Below are 20,920 nucleotides of genomic sequence, written 5' to 3'. Positions count from 1 at the left end.
AAAAAAATTGGCTGGAATATCTTATTCAAACATTTTAACAAACATTTGACGGGCAAAATCAGATGCTCATATCTTTATACTCCATTTGATGAAACATACAACATATGTAATTATTAAATACATGAATGTGACTAAATTTATAAAAAAAAAAAAAAAAAAAAAAAAAAAAAAAGTGTATACCTTCAAATACTAACAAGTAATTTGAGATTCCATGCCATAAAATCGAGATTCCATTATGACAGAATTAAATATTGATCTTCCATTCCGATAGAATTGCTGTCAGATACGCTCATAATCAAAATTTTGTGGTAATTACCAAATCGAGACCATTGCTCTGTACATAAAAAGTACACTGTTAATTTTTCGAAGTTCTGGTTGGAGCAAAAGGCATCATATTTCCTGTTGTAGAGAAATTAAAAAAGTAAATATTATTAACTATTTTTTTCATTGAGACAATTTATCGAACACATGGAGTCCATGACAGAATCATATCAAACATATCAGGAAAAAACGAGATTTACTTGGATTACATAAATATATGAAGTCAAAGAAGGATAAAATAGAAATATATGAAGTCAAAGAAGGAGAAAATAATGAACCTGATGAATCTAAACTTCAGATTGTGAACTTGATTGCGACCAGCTAAGAAAAAAACCTCTAAAATCAAAGATTTGACATTAAGAAAGCCATCTAGAAAAGTGTTCAAGGAAGTGCTGGTCTTTATTTCACGATCAGTTGTGTTCGCAATTACACGATAACAGAAAAGAAAGTGAAAGAAGGATGGAGGACATTCCTTGATTTCCTTTTCTTTTGTAGGTGAAGAAGAAGAACTAACGTGAGATAAAAGAGAGAGGTCAAACTTATTTATTTTGTTTCCTTAATTGCAGAGATTTTATTAAATGATCCCATTAATTAAAAATGCAAAAAACCAGAAATACCCTTTTTGATTTAATTAATTATTTAATTATTTGCTAATTTCTTATTGGTGCATACATGCACACAATAGTTGCTAAAAACATTTGAACTTAGCTCTCTCTCTCTCTCTCTCTCTCTCTCTCTCTCTATATATATATATATATATATATATATATATATATATATATATATATATATATATATATATATATGTGTGTGTGTGTGTGTGTGTGTGTGTGTGTATATATATATATATATATATCAAGGTGGTAAAAATCGTTTGGCGGTAGCTTTGTGGTCGACAGAGGTTAAGAGATTAATCGGTTTAGACAGGAAATAATCAGGAACCATAAATTATTAATAAAACCATTTAAAAACTTACTATATTCGAAAAATTAGTATTTGAAAAATTAAATTTTAAAATTTTAAATTTTTAAATATTTGTTATAATATTTGAAAATTTGAATACTTAAAACTCTAAAAATTTAAAATTTTTGTAAATTTTAGTGTAATATTTGAAATTTTGAATTTTTTTAAATTTTCTCATCTAGGAGCGCCAATGACCAGCGAGGACCGCCAAACCCGAGTTTGACCGATATTGACCAATTTTCACCAAACATCCCTAGTTGTATTCAGTTGCAGACTGCCGAACGATTAATCGATCGTCAATGCCGATTTCTGTAACACTGATATATATATATATATATATATATATATATATATATATATATATATATATATATATATATATATATATATATATATATATATATATATATATATATATATATATATATATAATGGACGAAAACATTATGGTTATGGTAGGAAAAATTCCACTAGGCCCATTTTTTCGATATGAGTTATTTTTCTACCGGCGCGTTAGCTATCCCGACGAGGGGTCCTTCTTGACCTTGCCTACTAATCGGGTATTGGGACCCCTTTGGAACCCTCTAAGGGCGATTTTCCTCTGAATCCCATCAGGGGCGTTGCCTCTGCACTCCTACGTTCCCGAATCCTTATTGGTTATTTGAGATTCCACTATGCACATATTGTCTCATAATATAACCAAATGAACTTAATTTGTCTCCAATAGAATCCTAACTACACTAAATATATTGATTGATGACATTAAAATTACCAACATGACTCTGATGACATATGGTAGTTATGGAATCTCTGGTGTTTGTTGTTAGTGGCGACAGTGGAAATTTGACGGTGGTAGTGTTGTGTGGAGAAGATGATCGAGACATAATTTAATGGTAAAGTGTAGATAAAAAATACTAATATGTAATGCGGTGCCAAAATGAAAATTTTTTGAACTCAAATAAATTTAGTGATAAATTGAGCTAAATATTTAAAATTATAAGTCAGTACCCTTTAAAATCATTTTCCTTTTTTATGTCGAATACTACATTCTATTCGCTTTCGATCTAATAAATAATATATTAAACGTCAAATTATTAAAATTAAAAGTAACATAATTCTTTTGGGGGAATTCATTTCTTTAGCGTAGAGTTTATAGCATCCTTCTCTCTTTTTGTTTCTTTTTATTTCCAAAGTATTTTTGGCCTTTTCTCTTTACTTAATACACCCCAAAGCGTCATGCCGCCTTGCAACTTGAAATATATTTGATTTTATTCTTATTATATGTAAAGAGAAATTAAATATTCTCTTACTATTTCTTTCTACAAATCCTATTATCCAATTGAATAGGGACATGTGTATCATTTAATGCTCGTTGAATGATATTTTAATACATTAATATGCCATATGTCATCATTTAATTGGGTAGGAGGATTTATAGGAACAAAAGTATGAGGATATTTAATTTCTCTTATGTAAATAAATTAATCACCAAAAGGCCTTTAGTCCAGCGGTATTTGGTGTTGCTCTTCCTTCTTGAGGTTGAGGGTTTAAGTCTCGTTGTGAACATATGTTAAATTTGCTGTTTCAAATAAAAAAAATATAAATAAATTAATCAATTAATATTATATTTTAATATATTGATCGAGCTAACGAATTGAATAATTTGGACTAGTTGGGTAAGTATTTACAACGGTTTAGACGAGAATACATATTATTCGTTGAAATACTTTTTTACATGTTTTGAATATAAAAAACCAGAAGAATATTCACTTGTTATACAAGTTAAATAATATATAAAAAATTACAAATATATTATTAAAAATGATCATGACATTAGTTAACTATGAAATAAGAGTTCTTATAATAAATTGTAAGGTTGATATTTCTTGTCTATGTTGTTGATATCATTGGATAGTACTCCTTGTTATCACAATATTATATTTTAATATGTTGATCTAGCTAACGAATTGAATAATTTGGACTAGTTGGGTAAGTATTTACAAGGGTTTAGACGAAAATATATATTATTCATTGCAATACTTTTTTACATGTTTTGAATATAAAAAACTAGAAGAATATTCACTTGTTATATAAGTTAAATAATATATAAAAAATTACAAACATATTATTAAAAATGACATTAGTTAACTATGAAATAAGAGTTATTATAATAAACTAGAAAGGTTGCGGGGGCCAGAAGCTTTAAATGTTGTTTCCGAATCAGTCCCTTGTTTATCTTAAATGCATCATTCCTTCCACGAAATGAAAATGGAACCTGATCTGGAATCCCGCGATTCAAGTTGTGGTGGCTGTGAAAGGGTTTCTTCATTTCTTGGAAGTATATCATGCTAAAAATATTGTTGCTCTTGTGCATATGTATATGAGCTGAAGGGTAAATCAGTCTATCAATATTATGATAAATAAATACGATCCAAGTGAAGTGAACATGTACAACATCCTCTATCAATATTATGATAAATAAATACGATCCAAGTGAAGTGAACATGTACAACATCCTGATAAAGGACTTACAATGTCAAAAAGTTACTATTATGAATAAGAAATATGAAAATCACGGTGAAGTACATTGTTATTACCGGATATTTGCACTAAAAACAATTGCAATAATAAATAACTAACGAAATAAAAGTAATTAATTAATCATACACGTGATATACCTACCTAGCATTCATTAACATGGAACAATTTCAAATCAATTTTCAACCGCATGAAGTTGAATCAATTTTTTCATTGCTTGACTCCTGAAATGAAAGGAAACTGATTAATGATATAATAAATTTTATGAAAAGCTGATAATCAAATAAATTAATAAATTAATTGAGGCAGATAGAAATCGCTTTGAAAAGCTTCTAAGAAGGATAATTCATGGATGCATCCACCATTAATTTTACAAATACGATCTTTAATTTCATTAAAAATCATATCGGTTTCTTTTGGCTTTCCTTCTTTACATTTATTTTGCAATAATTGACATCCTTCTTCATAAGTGAGACCTAGCCTAATACAGAGATAGAAAGAGAGAAAGAATAGCCGATATTTATATCATTGTAACATTTAATTCTGTAAAAAGATAGAAAATTAGCTTAAAATGATAAGAGTTAAATTTCTAAAGTCATTAAAATATATTAAAATACATACAATCTCAATCTTGTCTTCATAAGTTGCAGCCTAAAATTAATATATTTCTTGAAATTTTATGAAAATGCCAATATATTGAAGCATCAATAGTGTTATTAGGTTTTATAATGATATGGTTGCCTGTATGTAATGTGGTGAGGAATTAAAATACCTAAAAAAAATAGTTGAAAACTTTTTTTTGGGGCTATTGGAGTGTTACTTGCAGTTAATTTTCCTATCCCTAATTTGATTTTCTGTATATAATTTAATGGAAACCGATTTGTTGCAGACCACAACCTTCATCAGTTAGTGTTGGAATAATGTCTAAGCCCGTAACTATATTTGGTATGTACTTGACCCGGTTATGCATGGTCCTTTTGGGTTGCCTTCTCCAAAGCAACTTGACAAGGTAATTTAAGGAGAAAGAGAGAGTATTATGATTTATTAATATATTATAAGAATAATATATTAAAGGAGAAATCATATTTATTTAATTAGTATTGGTCATAAATTAATTAGGAATTAATTTGGTGGTCAAAAGAGATTAATTGAATAAAGGGGTATAAACTGTCAAATGTATGATAGTTGAGTTTTAGGTTAAGGAAACCTAATGGGCTTAAGGGGGAACGAAATTATGATGGATATCCATCATATTTTCGTCCAAGGGCCTTATTCCAGAAGGTTCCATGGGCTGCTTGGTGGCTAAGCTGTCCATTAGGGTTTAGAGTGAAACCCTAGTAACCTGTAAGTATAAATATGACCCCTAGGGCATGAATTCGGCTACCACTTGATTCTAAGAGTTCCCTAGGCCGATTTCTAGCCTCTTTCTCCCTCTCTCATATTGCCTTCTTGCTTGTGGGGTTTATGAACCATTAGAGGAGTTGCATTTGTGACTCTAGGCTCAAAAGAAGAAGATATACAAGATCTAAGCCAACTATTGAAGAGGTAAACATCTAGATCTGATTCTATATGTTAATTTTGTTGTTTATATGCTAGATTAGGGTTTGTAAGTCTTGGAATCAAAACATGTTCAATAGTGAAACCTAGATCCAAGCATTAGGGTTTGCATGAGCACATAGGAATGTTTCTTATGCTTAAAACCCATCAGTGGTATCAGAGCTTTGATTGGTTTCAGTTGTATGTGATGCTTAACTGCTTTAATTGCTGAAAAAACGATTTTTGGTCCCTGCCCGACTCAACTCGGCGAGTCAGTACCTGGACTCGGCGAGTTGGCCCCTACTCGGCGAGTCCAGGCCTGACTCGGCGAGTCAGTTCGTCAGAATTAAGGTTTTTCGGGTTTTTGGCTGCTGTTTTGACTTGGACTTGATGCTTAATTGTTTTATGAAGTTAAAATCCGAATTTTATCTATATTAAGTGTTTATCCTTGCCAAAAGAATAGATAATTTCAAATCCTTTTAAATATTAGTTATTTATGTGATAAATATGGATTATTTAAAAAATTATTTGGTAATTATCTAATGACTAAAATTAAGATTAGGTCAAATATAGATAATTATGAAATTAATTGGTTAATTTGAATTATTTGTTATTTGATCCCTTATGTTTTGAAAAGTTCAAAACTTGCCTCAAGTTTTGAAATTTGAATTTTGTAATTAAAAGTTTAATTTTGAATAATTTAAATTTCAAACCCTTAGAATTTTACAAGTTTAAAAGTCAACCCTATACTATTATATATTATTACAAACTTAATTAATATATATATATATATATATATATATATATATATATATATATATATATATATATATATATATATATATATATAACTTTAAATGCTAGTCTTACCGTTAGTAGGCCTCATTCACGAAGCCGATCTATAAGGTGGGTATAAGGTTGTTGCCTATAAAATGGTGCTTAATGGGTGTACACTCACACCTACCGCTTGCTTGACTGGTGGAGGGTCGTTAGCCGAACGGGTAGGATAGGGCAACCCTCTCCTCATTAAAAATATAATGTTGATCATAAAGTAACTACATGTTTTACAAATTCTCACTCCTAGTTACTTTAGGGTAAAATGTGAAAATGATGCTAATCCATGGAATTACACTTCGTACCCTTGTCAAACGTTGATGGAGCGTGTGTGGTTAACCGGCACATCAATTTGTTGGTAGCGAAGGGTGACTCGATGTTTGTCATAGATCAATGGAGTGTGTGTGGTTTACCGGCACATTGATTAGGTGATAGAGACATTGAGTGCACCATGTTGATTCGCATGGTTATTCACAAATTTGTTTGCGATCCTCGGCATCTCAGTCGCAAATTTGAAATGCATATCGAGATTTAAACATGTCATTGAAAAGTTCAATGAATCTCAAAGATCTAGGAGTTTTCAATACATTTAAAACCTAAATTGCTTTTTCGTTTTTTATGGTGAGAATTAGTGAATCGTCATTCACTTACCTTCAAATTATTTACTTTTAGAGTACGGCATCCCTTTCTAAGTTGTAAATAATGTTGTTGGACCCTAGCCCTAATTTCTCATTTGGGTGTTTAATTAGGGATTCATTTCTAATCAAACTTTGTTCCTTTTCTTTTTCAGATGTCTGCAAACAACAACAACAACAACGCTTCTGGGTCATTCTCGTTGATGAACTTGTGTCAGAAAGTGACATTTGATGGTTCAAACTTCAACGAGTGGATGAGGTATATCCGCATGATCACACGCTACGAGGACAAAAAATATGTCCTCGATGAAAAGCTTGAGAAGATCCTCTCAGATGTTGCTACTCCTGAGGAATTGGCCGCCTTTGAGGCCCACGAGCGTGATGCCACGGAAGTTCACTGCATCATGCTGGCCACCATCAACCTCGAACTCCAAAAGTTCTATGAGGACATGTATCCATATGAAATGCATCAGGATTTGCTGGACAGGTATCACCAGAGCGCGAGGCAAGAGCGCTATGAGATCATTACTAACATGATCACCGCTAAGATGGGGAGTGGAGAATCTCTAACATCTCATCTGCAAAGAATGCAGAGGTATGTTGATCGTCTTCTCAAACTTAATGTTAAGTTTGATGAGGATTTGGCTATCGACATAATCCTCCACTCCTTGCCCTCCTGCTACAATCAGTTCAGGATGACCTACCATATGAACAAAGAGGTCTCCTTGAGCAAGCTCCAAGGACTTTTGAGGACTGTTGAGAGCAACCTCAAAGACAAATCCGTTGCACCGTCCCCTGCTGTGGCCGCTCCTGTGATGGAAATAGGTCAAGGAAAGGGCAAAATGAGGAAGGCTCCATGTAAGAGCCACCATAAGGGGAAACCCCGTGATGGTTCGTCCTCAAGTAGGACCAAAGCTGGCTCCGTTAAACCCTCTTCCGATCCTAAAGAAGCAGAGTGCTTCTATTGCCACCAAAAGGGCCACTGGAAGCGAAGCTGCCCTCAATATCTGCAGGACATAAGAGATGGGAAGATCAAGCCCACATTTGCAGGTATGTATTCTATTAAATCTAATAACTCATCATTTGCTACTTCATGGGTTCTTGATACAGGATGTGGTTACCACATTTGTTCTGATTTGCAGGGCCTAAAAAGAAGTAGAGAGATGGAGCATGGGAAGATGAACCTGATTATGGGAAACAGAAGATCGTCGCCTGTGACTAAAGTCGGTGTTTATTCTTTAGTGTTGAGTAATGGGTTAGGAATATATTTAGAGAATTGTTGTTATTCGTCAGATATGGCAAGAAACATTAATTATATCTTTTCACGGGTTGTTTAGACAAGGTTTCAGATATTCTTTTGATAATAGTAATGGTGTCTTTTATTTCAATGCATTACCTTGTAATGGGATTTATGAATCTGTGATGATTGTTGATAATTTTGGAAATAATGTTTTGAATATTGATTCGTCTACTAGCCTAGACAAAGCATGTTTGTGGCATTGTCGCCTTGGCCATGTCAACAAGAAACGCATAGCCCAACTCCAAAAGGATGGAGTGTTGGAGTCATTCGACCTTAGGGACGATGACACGTGTGAGTCTTGTTTACTTGGGAAGATGACCAAGTCACCCTTTACTGGCACTTGTGAAAGGGGTGAGGGTTTATTGGATCTCATACACACCGATGTATGCGGGCCCTTTAGATCCACCACAAGGGATGTTTGCCGCTTCTACGTGACTTTTACAGATGATTATAGCAGATATAGATATATCTACTTAATCAAGCAAAAGTCGGAAATCTTTGAAAAGTTCAAAGAGTTTAAGAATGAAGTGGAGAATCAGCTGGGCAGGAAAATCAAGATGCTTCAGTCAGACCGAGGAGGAGAGTACCTAAGTCTTGAGTTTCACGACTATCTAAAAGAATGCGGAATCGTTTCGCAATTGACGCCTCCGAGGACGCCACAATTGAATGGTGTGGCTGAATTCGGCTACCACTTGATTCTAAGAGTTCCCTAGGCCGATTTCTAGCCTCTTTCTCCCTCTCTCATATTGCCTTCTTGCTTGTAGGGTTTATGAACCATTAGAGGAGTTGCATTTGTGACTCTAGACTCAAAAGAAGAAGATATACAAGATCTAAGCCAACTATTGAAGAGGTAAAGATCTAGATCTGATTCTATATGTTAATTTTGTTGTTTATATGCTAGATTAGGGTTTGTAAGTCTTGGAATCAAAGCATGTTCAATAGTGAAACCTAGATCCAAGCATTAGGGTTTGCATGAGCACATAGGAATGTTTCTTATGCTTAAAACCTATCAGTTAGACCACTGGAAAAAAAAAATTAATTATCAGATAAAATTAATGGATAAAGAAACATGATTAACAGAAGCAATAGAGATGAAGTCTGAAATCATCAGAAAAAAAGTCTCCAGAATGTAAAAGTCACCTTGTCTATCCTTGTAGTGAACCTATGAAATCCCGTAATATCCATTCAACGTTCTTTACGCATTAAAAAAAAGTCAAAAAATTAAATCATGAATAGATAAATTATATAACCAAAAGTCCCAATCGGACAGGGTCTGATGCATACATATAGAGTTGCCACTCATACAGAGGGCCGTAGCTACAATCTTTACTATTTCGATGTTCAAACTTTAATTCTACCTGTAAAAAGAATAAAAAAAATCAGCACAATGATACATAATCGGTTACCAAAACGATCAGGGTTGTAATTGTGTTACATACCATACCTTAGCTACATCAGGGCATGTTTTATGGATGCCATACGCCACCCTCCTACCGACATGAACCTAACAAAAACCACTCTTACAAACTTGTTACTAAATTACCAAATTCACTTAAACTTACACTAAAGAAATGAATAACTGAGAAATCTATTGTTAAACTTGAAGTCATCCCCTATGTAGTGAACAAATAATATATTTTTGCTTTTTGACAACCCCTTTCAGTAAGAACATAAAATTAATGATGTGCAAAATTGGAAAAACCAAACAGGGTCATGATTAGAGGTGAAATATAGACTGGCATAAAATATTAATAAACTTACTCTTTTATATAAATCAATGAGATTTGCTTTATCAAGTAGTGAGTATCCTGCAATGAGGAAAAAAAAGATAACTCCAGAAGACCATGTAACGATAAATCAAATGTCAACATTGCAAGAAACGACAATCTACTTTTTGGTTTTGCAAGTACCCGAGAAGCAATTATCCGTCGTACTATAGCAACTGATGCATTAATTACTACTCAAACGTGAGTTCAATCTCATACACTTGGTCATACACCTCTTTGTAGCATCACACCTTATGTTAAGACATAAATATAACATCATAGTTACAAATAAGATAAATGTAGAAACAATAGTAAAATTGATATTTGAAAAACAACATTTATATACCACATTAATAGCAAACAACCTGTATAAACTGCATACAAATCCTGTTACCTTGAAATGACATCTTCTTGAAGTCAACCTACAACAAAGGAGAAAAAAAATAGAATAATAAACTTTGAATTTTTTGATTCAAACATAAGACGGTCTAAATCTGAAACATCAATACCTATTACCTACATTAACTTAAAACTGTAAAAACTGAATTTTATTAATATAATAATAGTGTGCAGGGGCAATACGATCCTAAAGCTGAAAAAAATTAAGTTTATTAATATAAAATGTGTGCAGGGGCAATATGGTCCTAAAAATGCAAACTTTTTTTTTAATAATAAAAGAGTGTGCAGGGGTAATATCGTCCTAAAACTATATAAATTCATTTTTAATAATATAAAAACAGTGTTCAGGGGCAAATGTCGTCCTAAAACTGTAAAAATTGAATTTTTTAAATATAAAAACAGTGCAGGGGCAATATGGTCACAATTTTATAGTTTTTGCTTCTTTTGCTTCTTTTTGGCAGGGCTTCCTATGCATAAGTTTCTCCATTTATCTTTTAGGTCGATTGTAGTACGAATTTTGTGGAACACATCCTCTCCAAAATCTAAAATACCCTTCCATGGAATTCCTTTACTATTATTATTACTCGAAAATCTCAGCACCCCTTTCTGTAAATTTTTTTACTAAAACCACATCAACTAAATAAACTCAGTAAAAAGTCCATAATAAGTCTTTGTTAATAAATAAATAAATAAATAAATACACAAGTCTCGACGACCTTTAATAACTACACCTCTCACATTATCCATTGAAGTTTGTTGCGCCGTATTAAAGGAATTGTTGGAGATGTGCTACAAATTAGAATCATGGTACATAAAAGTCAACCACAAAGTCAATCTAATCTACAATAGTAAAGTAGGATGCTATTGAATAATATGGCATGGATATGAGGTTTAAAATAGTTATGAAAAAAAAAGTTTTAATAGACAGAAATTAAAGTAGCATGTTATAGTAGATAAATAAAACAAATGGTGGAAACTTTTTTAAAATATGTGTGAAATCTAAAATTTGTAAAATGATCTTTTAACACACTTACAATGTGATTTCCACTGTATATGTTACTACCCAAGTCCTGGAACATGGAAACCGTAAAATCTGACGAAAATGAAATATACCTTTTTTGCCCTTGCTTCAGCCTTCTGTTGTTTTATCTTCAATTCCAATAGGTGAATGAACAAACATATACAAAACTAAAGCATTCAAGTGTGCTCACATAATATCTTAATAAAAACCAATCGGATTTGACAACGGTGATAAGAACTGAGCACAATTAGCATTGGCTCCAGAATTGACCACGAACATTAAAGAAATTTAAGTTTAAAAAAATTTAAAGAACCTCATGTGCAGTACAGCAACCATTTGTGTATTCACTTCTTTTTGGTAAAATCAAACCTGTTCAACTTTCCTCCAAAGAAGTCAATGAGGAATGTTTCATAAGGAATTTAAACTTGAAGTTAATTTGTAGGCTTTTGCAATCCAATATAACAAACAAACAAAAACAATTCCAAAATCTAACAACCAATTGACTGAAGAACCCTAAAAATAGAAGATTGTGCTAAACTGAATAATACTATAATACTGAATACAACAAAGTTGAGAATGACAACAGGAGGAATCAAAGCTTGTTGTTTTCTCATCACAAAAAAAAAAAATAAAGTAAGATATTTGAGATAAATAATGGAAGAAATAGGGATTCGAAATTACAGGGTATTACCTTCTATAAGAAATAACTGAAGATAAATAACTTAAGAAGCCGTAACTTGATAAAAGAAGAGAAAATCGAGCTTGCATCCATGGAATCGCATTATGCTCTGCCGAAACACCACTAGCTCCAATCATCTTGCTCATCGGCGATTCCAAATGCACCTTGCTTTAGTTGGAGAATAAACCTAATGTGAAAACCCTTCACCAATTTTCCCTAAAATCACAAACAAAACCACACAAACAATCTCAGTAATCAAAACACCAATCCCTATTAAAGCACTGATATAAAGATTGGAAGATGTGAATTGCCATCTATAAAAACTCAAACCTGCAACTGATAGCTTAAATCCGTGTAAAAATTAGGTCTATACATATAGGGAAATCGAAAAATTGCTATGGAAATTGATAGAACCCATTAGTAGCAAACGGGTGTGGAAGTCGGTGGCTTTTGTAGGCTAGAATTGTTGTCGATGAAATCCTAATCACCCTCATCAACAACCGGAAGTAGGAAGGAGACAAAATCAGGGGGATGAAACCGGTGTAAGAAGGAAGGAAGAAAGAGAACCGAAGGTTTGGATAAGAATCAGTGGAAGGAAGAAACTAGAAGGGTCGATTGGTGTGGGATAAAATCACCGGGAAATTAGGACTGTTCGAACACGAAGGCGGTGGGGAAGATGTGTAATAAGAAAGACGGTGGGTGAAGGATCTGCGGAACGGGCCACTGCATAAAATAACCCCTAAAAAAATGAAAAACAGCTGCAAAACCAAAAGATCATTTCTGCCACAAAAAAAAAAAAATAAATAAAAATAAAAATAAAAAAAAAAATAAAAATAATAATAATAATAAAATAAAAAAACTCATGTTCACTGTAACTAGCTGGGAGAATATATATATATATATATATATATATATATATATAATTGTTATCACATTATTCAATTGTTTCTACCCTTTACTTTGTCGTTAATAAAATTAAATTTAAATATTAACTTAGTGCTGATTTTAATTATTTTTTTATAAGGTTGGTATTTCTTGTCTATGTTGTTGTTGATATCATTAGATAGTACTCCTTGTAGGGTTTAGATCTTAACTTGCTTCAGAATAATTTATAAATGCTTCCGTTGTCATGTGTTTATTCTATTTTTAGGATTAGTAAAACCCATCAGTTAGATGGGTCTCTCCCTTATTTGATTGAAACTCCCGATTTGGGAGGGGGAGAGAGCACCAATGGCGATTTAGATGGTGTAGGATCCATATAGGGTTTCATATTAAAGAAAATGATCAATCAATCAAAATTAGGGGTATCCATTAGTGAATTGTGGTATAAATCTTCTCATTATCTCTAGAATTCGAACCTATGATTTGGTGGTGGGCTCCAAATCCAATGATGGTTATTATATTATTGATTCATAGAAGACTTTGATATTTGAATTTTGAACTCCCATTCTTCATTTGTTCCAAACTCTAATTGGTTTTAATGGAGATTTGGTAGAGAATGAGAGCTTCAAGCTCCATTAATGTTGGAAAACTCTTTGTATCGTTGTTTGAAAGTGTTTGGATGATCGTATTTGATATTACCTAATATATAATCAAATCTCATCATGAAGCCATCACTTAGATTGGAGAGTTCTAGGTATTATAATCCACCATGTGTGTTGAGATTGGGAAATTAGGGTTGTAACAATGAATCCATGAGAGTGTTAAAGAAAACTCCCATGATTAGATAAGTTAGTAAAATATGGCCATATATGGAAGTCATGATACTTGAATTAGGGATTTGGAATGTGAATGATTAATTGTTTCAAAAGATCTAAAAGTGGTTTTAAGCAAAACTAAAAAATCAAGCTTTGGGGGTGTGATTTCTAGTGTTGGAATCATCAATTCCAATCCTTTGAATTTGTGGATTCAATCATTCAAATGATTACTATGATGGTCTAAATAAGAAATAGGAATCCAATGAGTCATTAGAAAATGTTTATTGTTGATAGTCAAATCTATTAAGAGCTTAATGTCTATCTAGTTTTTATGTCACTATAAGCTTTCTAAAGCTTTCGTGACATATAAAGGTCTTAATTATTAATTCTTGAAGGAAATGAGACATAATTGAGTTACAATAATATTCGTAACATTCATTTAAGTAATTAAGACACCATGGTAAATTTTGGTGAAAAATGGAAGTAATGATGACGAAGTACAAGGCTTAAAGAGGAAAATTTGGCATAAGAGTGTAATATTGAGCATTACACGACCGTATTTTGCCAAGGCAAAACATTACATGGCTATGTAATCTTATGAATAGATTTTGAAATACTATCTTGACCTTGGCATATCAGTTTTTCGTCAAATGGTATTTAAACCTTAGTCACTCCTAGCCTTAATTAAATAATTTTGAATTGGGTAATTATTTTTTAAGGATTATTCAAACTAACTAAAATGAAACTTTGTTCTGAATGAGTCTACAAACACAAACCAGTCCACTATAAATTTTCATTGCTACAAATCCTTTAAAGGGATAAGATGACTTGGCCGAACAATCTTAATTAGATGATGTACGAAAAGAAAAAAAACATGCCTTGGATGAAGCGCTTCACGAGGTTCCTTTAACTAATGCATGAAAAGCTGCAGGAGGGAACAAGTGTTAGCGTACATTGTACATCGACATATTGGAGCGATTAGGATTTCTATTTGCCTGGGAGTTGGCTACGAATATAATCCTCAACTAGCTGACAAGTTGTAAGTTCACAAAAATTACAAAGAGATTTTTTAATTTTAAAATATAATAACTAATTAAAACCTTTGTTTCAAAAACCATTAAGTGTCATTCATTTGATAAAAACCATACAATATCAGAGTTAATTTTACAAAACTGCAAAAACAAATATCTTCAATGTGTGTGTACAGTCCCGCCAAGCCCTTCTTACGAACGACCTGTAAAACGTTTTAATCCACAATTGTAGGCATAAAGCTTAGTGATTTCCACAATATACCACATATTCCATCATACATACAATGCATCCACACAAGTGTTAAACACTAGCGCTGAACATCAAAATATCTTATCCACATACGCACATCATACCTAACATGCCCAACCTAAGAAGTACACGGGCCCAACCCTCACTCAATTTCCATGGTACCATTGATGGCCTTTCATACCGTTGCCTATCCATATATGTATATGAAACATAATGGGCCTATCCCTGACTCCATTTCCATGGTACCATCCATGGTCTTTCATGTAACATCCCGAAATATCAAGAGTAGAGTTGAAGGTCTAAAAGAGTAAATTGGGAAAGAGCGACTCGGCGAGTCCATGGGTGGACTCGGCGAGTAGAGTCGCGACTTGGTCGCGTGTTAAGTAGCCGACTCGGCGAGTCAGTAAGTTGGACTCGGCGAGTAGGCGATGAGTGGAGAAAACCCTAATTCTCGGGGTTGAGCCCTATATAAAGAACATAACATCCATTCCCCCAGCCTCTTTACTCATCCTCAAGTCCAGAAACCCTAAACTTCGTATGTGAGTGGATCAAGTTGCATTTGGGAGCTTGGAGAAGCAATTGTTGAGGAAATCTTGAAGGGTAGGAGGCTTGGAGCAAGGGGCTTTGCTTGGATTCGAGTTCCATTGCAGTTGGGGCGTTCTTTTGAGGTAATATCTCGTCCTTGGGCTGTTACTCTTATGGATTCATCATTTTGGGGTTTGTGGGGTGCTTATCTTGGTATGCTTTAGAGTTTGGAAGTTAGATCTGAGGTTGCTACCTCAGATCTGGAGTGGTGATGGTCCAAATGTGCATTAAATCCCTGTGTTTGAGTGTGTAGTGAAGCTATCATGTCCCAAACCCTAGCCCTAAAGTGTATAAGGCCTAGATTTCTTTGGATTCACGTAAAGTTTGCCACTTTACGTGATGGATGGGTTGTAGGAGGCTAGATCTATGTTTTGGATCAATTGCATGGCCTGGAGTGCTTCTGTATGGATTCAGACCGGTGGTACTCGGCGAGTCACATGGGTAGACTCGACGAGTTGCTTGAAGATGAGCTGGAACTCGAAGAGTTGGAAGAACAACTCAGCGAGTTGGATGAAGATGGCCCGGAACTCGGCGAGTTGTATGAACAACTCGGCGAGTAGGTTGAAGATAGCCTTAGACTCGGCGAGTCTGTTCTTGGACTCGGCGAGTCTTGTCGAAGAGTCCCAATATTTTCAGGTTAAGTCGAGAATCGGCGAGTCAAGGGATGACTCGGTGAGTTGTGGGCGAGTGGACTCAGAGTTGTTGGACTCGACGAGTCTCGGGGTGACTCGGCGAGTTAGGTCGCGGATTGAGGGAAGTTATGAGTATGGGGACTCGGCGAGTCATCGGGTTGACTCGGCGAGTAAAGTCAGTTAGGGGTTGAGTTTGACCTTGTCTTTGACCAAAGGTTGACCAGTGGTTTCCAGGGGCATTTTGGTAATTATTGATTATTGTTTTGAGTTCAGTGCCTTGGTGGTTGTCCAGTGGTGGAGATCGTATCAGTGGTCGGAGCAGCTTGGGTTATCTATTCAGTCGGTAGTATCGAGGTGAGTTATCTTCACTATATCAACAGGGTCTAAGGCACCAAGGTCGGCCCTTATCGGATTGAGATTCGGGTATTTGTTGTTATGTTATTGCTTTGATATGTTTGCATCCTGAGAGCTAGGATGGTATATGTTAGAGACCTGGTTGAGATCGGTATCCTGAGAGATAGGGTGGTGCTATGCTAGTGACCTATTAGGTCGGTATCCTGGTTAGGATGATGATATGTTATGTGATCTGTTTAATCTGCTTGTTGACTGTGAATTGCTATATGATTGTATGTATATGTGCACATGGTTGTTTGGACTAGAGTTGGGTTGAGGTGGGTCCTGCTTTGTGCTGTAGGCCAAGATACCCAGGGCGGATCGGTTGTTCCGAAGGCCCAGCGAGCGGTCTGGATAAGCTGTAGGCCCCAAGAGGGCGGACTAGACGTGCCGAGGCTCGGAGAGTGGACCAGGCCGACTGAAGGCCCAGTGTGGGCGGACCAGTCATACTGTAGACTCAGAGAGTGGACCAGGTGGATTGAAGGCCCGGTGCGGGCGGACCAATTACACTGCAGACTCGATGTATGTGGTTAGATTCGGAGAGTGGACCAGGTGGATTGAAGGCCTGGTGCAGGCGGACCAATCACACTGTAGACTCGAGGGTTATGGCTAGAATCAGAGGGTGGACCAGGTGGACTGTAGGCCGGTGCGGCGGACCAGTCACACAGTAGACCCGAAGTGCATGGTTGTTCTGTGATCAGATATGTTGTGGCATGTTATGCGTGTATGGTATATGTGGTTGGTATTTTGGGGATATCTCACTAAGATTTCGGGCTTACAGTTGTGGTTTTATGTTTTTCGGGTTCTTCAGGAGACCGTGGCAAGGCGAAGGCGTGATCATACCGCTCCTCATGATTTTGTAGTAATGTGATTCTGGGAATACGTTAAATGTTTTGTATTGAAAACCTTTTTGTAAAGGTTTAATGGAATCGAGTTGTTTTTGAAAAATTTAAAATTGGTTGTATTTTTCGGTCGTTACAAGTTGGTATCAGAGCCTTGGTTTGAGTGAATTGGAGAAACACTCGTGTGACTCCAGTCTCAAATCGAGGAGAGTTTTCAAAAGAGTATTAAAATGGTTTTCAAAATAAGTAAAGGAGGACGCGGAGGTACGATCAGCCGGAGCCAGTAAGTAACCCCAAAATACCATGCGTGTTATTTGTCTTTGAGCTTTGATAGAACAGCATGATAGTGATACGCTAGGGATCTTCAGGATTTCATGATAATGTTGCCTGATTGGTGATGCCTGTAGCCTAGGGTTTCCTTATGGGAGATTTTCAGTGTTCCTCTAGTGGTGAGGGTTGAGCGTTGTTATGCATGTTTCTCTAGGGTGTTGTGGTAGTACTTCATACAAATATGGGTAGGTGTGGAAGGTAGTATGGGCCCGTACTACTGAAAGCACAGGACCCATACGCGTATCAGGGAAACCATGATCTCTAGGGTTGGGTTGAGAGAGTTGGATCCCAGGTTAGTGGGAAGAGTCTGAGATTTTGTGTGCTGTTTTTCAGTATGGAGATTCTGAGGCATGATGAGAGTGGATCCGGATCAGGATCGGGAGCAGGAGAGGGAGTTCCGGGCAGGTCAGTACCGCTCGAGGTTATCATTCAGATGAGCACGTGTGAGTTGGATGCGAGGATTCGTGAGATCCTGCGTGATGAGATTGTTGAGTTGTTCCGGGCTGAGTTGCCGGAGCTGTTTGGGTCGATCAAGACCGCCATGGTTGAGTATTTTGATGAGCGCTATGCAGCTCTCATAGAGACGGCTGCCGCGGCGGCTACAGCAGCTGTAGCAGCGGCAGGGAGAGGAGTTGGTCGGGGCTTTCAGTATCGGGACTTCGACAATACGAAGCCTCCCTTTCTTCACGTGTTCATGCCCTGCTGATCAGAGGGTGAGGTGTGCTCTGAACCTGTTGAGGCTCGGGGCGAAGGATTGGTGGAGATTGACCACGGGGTCATATTCAGATGCGCAGAGGGCTGCGGTTTCATGGGATCAGTTCAGGGAGATGTTCAGCACTCGTTATTGTTGGGTTTTGAGCAATCTAACACTTCCTAAGTGTGCATGCAACCCTAATAAACCTTGGATCTATGTTTGTCTAAATACATGCAAAATAATAATTTTCCAAGGTTCATAACCTATCTAACATGGCATGGGGTACTTTTAAACATAAAAGAATTAGATGAGATTACATACCTTTTGATGATCTCTAGGGTTGGGTTGAGAGAGTTGGATCCCAGGTTAGTGGGAAGAATCTGAGATTTTGTGTGCTGTTTTTCAGTATGGAGATTCCGAGGCATGATGAGAGTGGATCCGGAGCAGGATCGGGAGCAGGAGAGGGAGTTCCGGGCAGGTCAGTACCGCTCGAGGTTATCAGTCAGATGAGCACGTGTGAGTTGGATGCGAGGATTCGTGAGATCCCGCGTGATGAGATTGCTGAGTTGTTCCGGGCTGAGTTGCCGGAGCTGTTTGGGTCGATCAAGACTGCCATGGTTGAGTATTTTGATGAGCGCTATGCAGCTCTCACAGAGACGGATGCCGCGGCGGCTACAGCAGCTGTAGCAACGGCAGGGAGAGGAGTTGGTCGGGGCTTTCAGTATCGGGACTTCGACAATACGAAGCCTCCCACCTTTGAGGGAGTTCAGGACCCGATTGTTGTTATGAGGTGGTTATCGGACGTGGAGGGGTGTTTCTTCACGTGTTCATGCCCTGCTGATCAGAGGGTGAGGTGTGCTCTGAACCTGTTGAGGCTCGGGGCGAAGGATTGGTGGAGATTGACCACGGGGTCATATTCAGATGCGCAGAGGGCTGCGGTTTCATGGGATCAGTTCAGGGAGATGTTCAGCACTCGTTATTGTTGGGTTTTGAGCAATCTAACACTTCCTAAGTGTGCATGCAACCCTAATAAACCTTGGATCTATGTTTGTCTAAATACATGCAAAATAATAATTTTCCAAGGTTCATAACCTATCTAACATGGCATGGGGTACTTTTAAACATAAAAAAATTAGATGAGATTACATACCTTTTGATGATGAGTTCAATTCCTAAGGAGTTTGAGGGTCAAGCACCAATAGTGTGAATGCCTCAAATGGAATCACAAATCACCACAAACTCTTGGAAAACTTTGAGAGAGTGTATACACACATATAAAGTCGGTCACATACAAACACACATACTCTAGTAACACTAGTCATACTAGTGGCCATTTCATGCAACATAAGCATGCTTATATAGTGTACATGATTAGGGTGAAACCCTAATAACCCATGACCTTTCCTTTTCCAAGGATCCATGGGTTAAAAGCTCCATGGATCATCCATGGACTTCCATACAAGCCTAGCCCATTAACAAATGAGTGTTAGCCCACACCATATAAAACAATAGCCCACAATTTAATTAGTCTTCCTTTAATTAATTTAAGACTAACACTAATTAAATAACATGACTTCATAATAATATATTATAACTTATAATATATTAATAAACATATGTGTATAACTCTCATAAAATTATCCATAAATAGTTTGGATGAAATGCAACCCAAATGGACCATGCCGGGTCGGGTCAAGTATGTACCAAATAAGTTATGGACTTAGACACCTTATCCAACAGACTCCCACTTGGATAAGTCTAATAACTATATTTGTGTATGTTACTTCAGGAACCAACCAGCAATCGTAGCTCTCGAAAACTCTGTTGAACTATGAAGCGCCATTTTAGATAAGTGATCATATAATCCTCTGTTCTCATGATATCAGCCGGACAAATACATGGAACAACGTCGTACTTATTATCCAACAGTTTGTTTCCCGATTTCCGATTTGTTTGACAAAGAACTTAATCGAACACATCAATTTTAGTTCTGACCGGCCGGTACATAGGTCACAACAAAATCATCGAGGGGCCCAGATATCGCTTCTATTTCTAGAAGGAACAGATAAACTTCGACTTATATGCTTGTTCTACTACTTGTTGAATTGTACACAAAGGCACGTTTTATAACATCAAGTTACTAATGCGTTTACGTGCAATCAATGCACAACCAACTCATAGGTAACAACTCATATCTCTAGGTTTGAAGATTTATATGATATTACCGTCTCACGATCACTCGAGATAAATTCCATGAAGTGATACAAGTGAGCGTGGGTTTATTCCAATACTCATAACTTATGAGCACTCATGAATGTTGTAGCAACCATTGCTATGACTAAACCCATTTAGCCATCTACAAACTCGATTCATGACAGTCTTGATTCATACCTACTTCCAACATATGAACGACTGTGGAGTGTTTAAATAACTTAGTCATTCGGAAAGAATAACCTAGCTATTTTGGAAGTCAA

General features: G+C 36.0%; 1 long non-coding RNA gene across 14 annotated transcripts; it reads right to left on the bottom strand.

Annotated features, from left to right (window-relative positions):
* Positions 1 to 3,290: 3,290 nt before the first annotated feature.
* LOC111882062 (uncharacterized) lies at positions 3,291 to 12,776 on the bottom strand. 14 transcript variants are annotated; one of them, XR_002847034.3, is made up of 10 exons: positions 12,323 to 12,776; positions 11,009 to 12,208; positions 10,259 to 10,315; positions 10,019 to 10,144; positions 9,889 to 9,935; positions 9,572 to 9,631; positions 9,412 to 9,485; positions 9,268 to 9,320; positions 3,967 to 4,046; positions 3,291 to 3,669 (listed from the first exon to the last, which is right to left on the bottom strand). It is a non-coding gene; the product is annotated as an uncharacterized LOC111882062 (long non-coding RNA). The 14 variants fall into 14 exon arrangements; XR_002847040.3 differs by having other exon boundaries at positions 11,024 to 12,208; XR_002847047.3 differs by having other exon boundaries at positions 11,031 to 12,208.
* Between the last annotated feature and the right edge of the window lie 8,144 nt (positions 12,777 to 20,920).

Source organism: Lactuca sativa, chromosome 1, assembly GCF_002870075.4.
Source record: "Lactuca sativa cultivar Salinas chromosome 1, Lsat_Salinas_v11, whole genome shotgun sequence".
NCBI lineage: Eukaryota > Viridiplantae > Streptophyta > Magnoliopsida > Asterales > Asteraceae > Lactuca > Lactuca sativa.
Note: the sequence above shows the minus strand (reverse complement) of the source record. Positions and strands in the feature narration are given on the sequence as shown.